The sequence below is a fragment of the Hordeum vulgare genome, chromosome 2H, assembly GCF_904849725.1.
Source record: "Hordeum vulgare subsp. vulgare chromosome 2H, MorexV3_pseudomolecules_assembly, whole genome shotgun sequence".
NCBI lineage: Eukaryota > Viridiplantae > Streptophyta > Magnoliopsida > Poales > Poaceae > Hordeum > Hordeum vulgare.
In genome coordinates, this window is record NC_058519.1 from 538151412 (window position 1) to 538159548 (window position 8137).

Below are 8137 nucleotides of genomic sequence, written 5' to 3' on the forward strand. Positions count from 1 at the left end.
TTATCATATTTCCTTGTTCATGATAATCGTCTATTGTTCATGCTATAATTGTGTTAACAGGAAACAGTAATTCATGTGTGAATAAATAGATCACAATGTGTCCCTAGCAAGCCTCTAGTTAGCTAGCTCGTTAGTCAATAGATGATCATGGTTTCCTAGTCATGGGCATTAGATGTCATTGATAACGGGATCACATCATTGGGAGAATGATGTGATGGACAAGACCCAATCCTAAGCGTAGCACTAGATCGTATTGTTCGTGTGCTAAAGCTTTTCTAATGTCAAGTGTCTTTTCCTTCGTTCGTGAGATTGTGCAACTCCCAGATACCGTAGGAGTGCTTTGGGTGTATCAAACGTCACAACGTAACTGGGTGACTATAAAGGTGCACTACGGGTACCTCTGAAAGTGTCTGTTGGGTTGGTACGAATCGAGATCGGGATTTGTCACTCCGCATGACGGAGAGGTATCTCTGGGCCCACTCGGTATAACATCATCATGAGCTCAATGTGACTAAGGAGTTAGTCACACGATGACGTGCTACGAAACGAGTAAAGAGACTTACCGGTAACGAGATTGAACAAGGTATAGGTATACCGACGATCGAATCTCGGGCAAGTTCTATATCGACAGACAAAGGGAATTGTATATGGGATTGATTGAATGCTTGACATCATGGTTCATCCGATGATATCATCGCGAAACGTGTGGGAGCCACCATGGGTATCCAGATCCCGCTGATGGTTATTGCCCGGAGAGCGTCTCGGTCATGTCTGCATGCTTCCCGAACCCGTAGGGTCTACACACTTAAGGTTCGATGATGCTAGGGTTATAGGGAATTGTTATACGAGGTTACCGAAGGATGTTCGGAGTCCCGGATGAGATCCCGGACATCACGAGGAGCTCCAGAATTGTCCGGAGGTAAAGATTGATATATAGGATGGATGGGTTTGGACGCCGTTAATGTTTCAGGCACCACCGTCAAAGTGCCGGGACCAATAGAAGGGTTCCGGAGGCCCACCGGGAGGGGCCACAAGCCCCGGAGGGCTACATGGGCCAAGTGCGGGAGGGAACCAGCCCCTAGGTGAGCTGGTGCGCCCCCCACACCCAGCCCATGCGTACCAGAGAGGGAGGGAAGGGAAACCCTAGGTGCAGGGGAGGCCCAAGGCCCACCTAGGGCGCCGCCCCCCCTTTCCCTACCCTGGCCGCCGCCCCCCTCTCCCATCTGGGCTGCCGCACCACCTAGGGTGGGAACCCTAGGGGTGGCGCACCCCCCTCCCCTCCTCCTATAAATAGTGGGGGTTTTGGGGCTGTTTCACACACAGTTTTCTCTCTCTCTCGGCGCAGCCCTGCCCTTCTTTCTCCTCCTCTCTGCCAGTGCTTGGCGAAGCCCTGCCGGGAGACCTCGTCTCTCCATCGACACCACGCCGTCGTGCTGCCGGAGATCTTCCCCAACCTCTCCCTCCTCCTTGCTGGATCAAGGTGTGGGAGACGTCACCGGGCTGCACGTGTGTTGAACGCGGAGGTGCCGTGGTTCGGCACTAGATCGGAATCACACCGCGATCTGAATCGCCACGAGTACGACTCCATCAACCGCGTTCTAGTAACGCTTCCGCTTAGCGATCTTCAAAGGTATGAAGATGCACTCACCCCCTCTCTCGTTGCTGGTCTCTCCATAAGAAGATCTGAATATGGCGTAGGAATTTTTTTGAATTTATGCTACGTTACCCAACAGTACGTCATACTGGACCCAGCGGGTGGAGGCAGTTGGGCTGCCGCACGTCGTACTCGACGCGGGTGACATGGGCATGGCTATCTACCTCGGACATCACCCAAAGTGACGACTCGGAGTAGTTTTATCTATATATGCTAGTTTTATTATCTATGTGTTGGACTAGTTTTTATATTATCTATGTGTTGAAATAATTTTTATTATCTATATGTAATATATTATCTATGTTATCTATATGTTTTATCGTGTTGGTGTCACGACAACAATGAACTATATATAGCGTGTTGGACAAGTTTTAGATGTTATTTGCAGTGGCTGCTGGAGCGCCGCGCACGCTAAGTATGCTGCGACCACTGGAGCCGGCGTTCGTCGGCATCCTAAAAAAAGCTAATCGCGCGCTGTAAATTCGTTTTTTAGACACCAGTTGAAGCGCGCAGGTTGAAGATGCTCTAAGTAAGGAGTAGTTCATCGAAGCAGTAAAACGTTGCTTGGCCGCGACATCAGCCGTCAGCCGTCAGTAATCACCAGTTACCTCCGGCGGAACTCGGCCGCGACGGAGACGAGCAGGCACCCGGCGCTGAGCGCCTGGAAGAGCAGCCACCGCGTGCCTGCCCAACGGTACCTGCCGGCTGCCGCTGTGCGATGTACATCGACACGGGGAAGTAGACGGTGAGCGTCCAGAAGGAGACGACGCCGATGAGCCCCACCACAGACCCGAAGAAGGGCATGGCCATGACCACGCCGGTGGTCAGGCACACGTACGCCGTGCGACCGATCAGCCGGAGCGGGCAAATGGCCACGTGGACGTCCGAGGGCCACAACCTGACATCCCTCGTGCAGACGAAGCCGTTGTCTGGCCAGGCAGCGGCGGCGCGCAGCTCGACGTAGTCGAAGATAGGTTGGGAAATCACTTGGTAGGTGCCGACCAGGTGGACGGCCACGGCCGCGTTGGCCACGTCCAACAGCCACAAGGGCTCGTTGATGCGGACCCCGTTGCCGAACGCTGCGTACCCCACGCACCCGCACAGCAGGTAGATCATCGTCGTCACCGCCACGCTCACCGCCGTCGCCTGCTTCATCACCTTCGCCTCCGACGACGCCGCCGCGTTCAGCGTGTCCTGCAGTAGCAGTTATATGTACATAATGAACAAAGTAGCAGTTATATGTACATAATGAACAAATGAGCAAACACAACTCGACCTGGTAAGCAGACATGAAAGTTCCGCGTCGCTACAAGCATACAACCCCACAGTGGACAAATTAAATTCTGATGAATTCATTAATCGCGTTTCCTCCTCGCCCGCAGATTCCCCACGCGATCAAGTACATTCGACGATAACGGCAACAAATCAAAGCTAACTTTTGCTCGTGGATTACTGTCAGCGGATGTGTTGAACAGCGGCAACACGCACGTATACGTACACGATCTTCTGATCGATCTGCCGCTGGCCGGTGCCTTTGGTCGAAGCTAGCTCACGTACATACAGCTGATGCATTCATAACTACTGCATACCGAGCAACGATTTAGGCGCTTTAAAAGGATAGTCGCGTATTGTCTTCTAAGAACTCTCTAACCTAAGCGGAAATCAAGCATACGGTGGACCGTACGTGACCTGTGCAGCGCGCTGTGCCGACGGGAATGCGGGTGTGTCCCAGCAGCAGCTAGGCCGTGCCTAGCAGTACTAGAGGCACGAGGGGACACACATGACAGGCAAAATCCATAAATCTGATCTTTGAACGTAAAACATTGATAAACTAGACTGCATTTAAAAAGATTTCGCTCAGCTGACCATTTTATATAGCGTCCGACATTTGAACGTCACAATACACTGTATGACGTCTTAAGAATAAGCACCACACCGCCGACCATATGTCCGACCTCACCACATCCCAACAGTGTAACGTCTAAGATGTAGGCGTTGCACTTGCATGCATGAATGAAACATGCACAAAGCTATAGGCAGCAGTGGTACCGCATCATATGCCTGGTTGTATGTATGCATGCATGCATGGGCTATGACCATATTGACCAGTACAGTAGCTAGCACTCTATATATATCTTCTTCTGCCAAGCCAAGCCAAGCCCCTTTGAACCTCCCTCCCTCTCTCTCCCTCTCTGGTAGCTCGTATATCAGTGTGCTTCTGCGCTAGCTCAGTAGCTCTACTCTTCTACCAGTCTACAAGAGAAGGTATGCAATGCATGCATGCATGCACACATGCTTGTTCACCATCAATCAGCTCAGTTCATCACTCCAGTCTCGTACGTAATGGATTGGTTCATGTCCTCGTTGATTGTTGGTTATGTCTGCTAGCTTATCCATATTGTTGCTCAAACATTTGCGCCGATGATAGGTAAGGCCGACACACATGGTGACCAAGCGCCTCCAAGAAAGCGGCTCGCCGAAGCAAGCTCGCCATGTCGCCACCGACAGCGCCACCGACAGCGCCTCCAAGAAAGCGGCCCGCTGATTCTGCTCCATTTACGGGAGCAGCGCTGCGGCCACCACCCGGCTGCCTCGTCCGCTGGCCCGCTGGCGCCCGGCGCCACAGCCGCCGCGCCCGACGACGACGTTTGCCGGCGCTGCAACGAGGCGCTGCGTGGCTCCCGCTACCTGAGGCCCGCACGTGAGCTGCTGCGCGACGAGGTTTCTGCCGTCGGAGGCGACAACCACGACGAGAGCGCTGGATTGTACGAGCTGATTAAGTGGGGTGTGGCGCCTAAGCGTTGAGGGTCACACTGCCGAAGTGTAACGCTTATGGATTAGGCGTCACACTGCTGGGTGCGGTGGGGTCGAACGCCAGCATGGCCGAGGTGTGGCGCCTATGATCAAGACGTCACACAGTGTATTGTGGCGTCTAAGTGTCGGGCGCCATATAAAACGGTTGGTTGAGTGAAAAAAATTAAACACGGTTCAATTTATGATTTTTTACGTCTAGAGGTTAGATTTGTCGAATTTGCCCACATGACATGCAGTTGGTTTTACGTACCAACTGCAGTTTACACGCGTTTTGAAAATCGCCTCCTAGCACTGAGGTATTCTTTGAAAACGCGTTTTCTTGAAACCCCTTGTTACACTTTTCAAGGCATTTTTTAGTACCCACTAACAGTGGCGGAGCATGTTACAAATTGCTGGGGGCTAATGCAAAAATATGTGTATTTTAGGACGTAAATTGCTAAAAAATTGCATCTAAGCCCTCCCTTAAAAAAATCTTCAGAGTTTGGTACAAGGCTGGGGGTGGGGGCAGTGGCCCCCTCGGTCTCAACATAGCTCCGTCAGTGCCTCCTAATCTCTACTGTGTTGTATCCGCGAGCCTTGTAGATCTTGCAACCGGTGTTTTCTAAGCACAGACAGATCGACCCTGAGCAGAGCAAGCTTGGACTATATCTAGATAAGGACTTACTTGGATCTCGAGCAGGACGATCGAAAAGGCGTAGGCGAATGCCATATTTCTGAACGCCTGAAGATCATGTCGGACTTTCTGCATCACGGTGATATTGTTGCCGATGGCGACGCCGGTGAGGCTGCCATGCAGTCCCTCGTTCGCTGAAAGTTTGTTGCAATGTCGTCAATAAATTCTGTCCATTCAACATTCGACGCGTTTTATTATCACAATAATACCTTTGATCTGGACAACTCCGAGGGAGATTCTGATGGTGGTATATGTCAAGGACATGATGGTGGCGATCGTGGACAGCCACCACAGACTGTCCAAACCCGGGATCTGAGAGAAGATCTCCATGATGTCGTAGATGGCAATGTACGGGTTCATGGAGGAGCTGCAATGGGCCTTGTACCCTTCCTTGTGGAAGCAGCCGGCCTATCGCTCTGTTCAACACGAACGAAGGTAGCAAGTCATATGAACAATTGACGCAAACTAAAAAAGTAGCAAGTCATATAAAGATTGTAGCCAGCTCCTTACAGCATGCTGCCGGTGGCGGCGATGGTGATGCCGATGCCGAAGCCGACTAGGTTGATGAACTGAACGGCGCCGCATAGCTTCACCATGGACCCGCAACGGGTGGCGCCGATGGCGGCCATGTAGTTGCGGTTGCGCGGGCCGGACACAGGGTCGCTCGCGCGGTAGCAGTCGGCCAGGAGCGCCGAGGTGTAGTAGATGACGACGGCGAACAGTGTCATCACGCCGGGGCCGACCACCCAGCCAAACTGTGCCACCCCCCACGCCAGGGACAACACGCCGGACCCTAGGACCGTGGTAATGACGTGCGCGCTGGCCGTCCTCGCCGTGCCCGTTCGCTGCGGCCGGCCGTTGTCGTCCACCGGCATGGACGACCCTGCGCCTGTCTCCATGTCCAGAGGTGCCATGTTGTGGGGTATGGTGTCACGACCCAAGCACGAGAGTGTTGGAATAGGATGGCTCGAGCATCTCCTTTAAGTTTGGACGTGTTTGATATAGCCTACATCAACCACGTCCAGGAAGAAAAGGGGCGTGCTGGGAGTCAACCGGCTGATCTCTACCGTGGATCAGCGGGCTCACTAGCCGTCCGATTGGGCACATCCGTCGTGCTGATTTTTCCGCTGGGTGAACCGTTTTGCGCGCATAGTTGCGAGTTTCTTCCTACTCCAAGTTGTACGAATGCAGACCTTTAAAAAAATTGTACGCGTAAATTAATTTGTGGTTGGATGGTTTTTAGGATTTAAGTTCTGATGCTTGCATTATTTTAAATTTATTTTAAGATATGCGTCGATATGTTTTTAGTGGAAGGAGACGTTTTTATCGACGATAAGATGCCTGTGATGATTTCGTAAATCGTAAGATAATATGTTAGCTCAGTCTTTTAAAGGTGTTCATAGGAATAGATTGTGCGTATGCATAACGATGAATATATATACGCGTAATGCTTGCATGTGTATTGTATTAAGAAAAGTTATACGCATGCAGCTCCCATCAGCTGGATATACGTGCAGGCCTATGCACGTACAACTTCAATCAGCTCCAGGAACTTTAACAAATCCATGCACGTAACTCTAGCTTCGAGCCTCGAGTAACTTCCCCCTCCTTAAACTCTACCCATCAAACTCCAAACGTTTGGCCATGGGGAAAAATAATCTTCAAATCTGCGGCATTTGAAACACTCTTGAAACGAAAAAAGTATTACAAATCCCTTTTTACCTCTAACAAAAGAAGGTTTATATAATACTGTTTCTATATGTATGCAACATTCATGATATATTTTTCTGACGGATCATAAAAATCGTTGCAACAAATGAAAACCGGTCATACAATTTTTTCTTTTACAATGGATCCCCATTCGTTACTACAAAGTTGTAATTATATCTAAATTTGTAGCAACAGAAAAACAACGACGTGTGACCGGCTAACAATATCATGCGCCGGCTTCTCATCACGACGGTCTTACTTTTGGAGTTGCAAAAACACATCGACAACCGACTTGAACCAGCAGCAGCCAGCTTTCTGCTTCACGTGCATAGTTTGCAGCATCGGCGGCTGGCATTAGTGTCGGTCATCTTTATAGGGTCATGTGTTTGCCTTGCAAAATCACCGGCTTTGCGACTATGGCGTTTGCAGCAACAAAAGAATAGTGAAGACTAGCTTTCAGCAGCACAGACATGGATTTTAGCATCACGCGACTAGCTTTGCAGTAGTGACGGTCGTCCTTATAGCATGCTTACGATTTGGATCATTGAGCGACCGGCTTTGCAACACAACGGTCTAGCTTGTGCAGCAACAAAAGAATGATGAAAACTAGCTTGCGGCCTCGCGCATCTGCCTTTGCAGCAAGATGACATTCCTTCTGCAGCAACAAGGAAACAATGACGACCAGCTTGCAGCATCGTTGACTAGCCTTGTAACATCTCTTGTTGATCTTCTTCTTCTTCTTCTCCGCAAGACACATCTTTACATGCTCATCTAAGAGGTTTTTGTCCACCAACATGATCTTGACGTCCTCCGCGTCTGGTACAAGTTTTAACCTCTCCTTCTCAAGCTCAGTTTCTCCAAATGTCTTCGCCTTCTCGAGCTCCCATTTGATAGCCGCCTCTTACTTATCCAAATCGATGTTCCTACTCTCAATTTCCAGCTTCTTCTCCGCCCTCTTTTGGTTCCAATCCATCATCTTCTTTTGCGCATTAAACATGAGCTTGTACATATCCTCTTTCTTGTTCTTCCTCGCGGAAACAATGCCCGTCCATGTGGAGGACAATTCTGTAGTCGCAGCGTCATGAAAGGCTGAAAGCACAATTACTCCATTGGTGGTTTTGGTAATTACTCTCAACGTACATATTGTTTAACTAATAGTTTCCTTGAGTACATTTCAGGGATAGTTCAACCTAGGCAAGCAAATGGATGTAGATGTGGACCCTTCAAGCTACAAAGGACTAGGATTGGCAAAAAGCTCCAAGACTCTACATTATAGTTAAGTTCTC

The 8137-nt window shown here is 50.1% G+C and overlaps 1 pseudogene; it reads right to left on the bottom strand.

The window, feature by feature from the left end:
• Nucleotides 1-2116: 2116 nt before the first annotated feature.
• LOC123428611 lies at nt 2117-6055 on the bottom strand (annotated as a pseudogene).
• Between the last annotated feature and the right edge of the window lie 2082 nt (nt 6056-8137).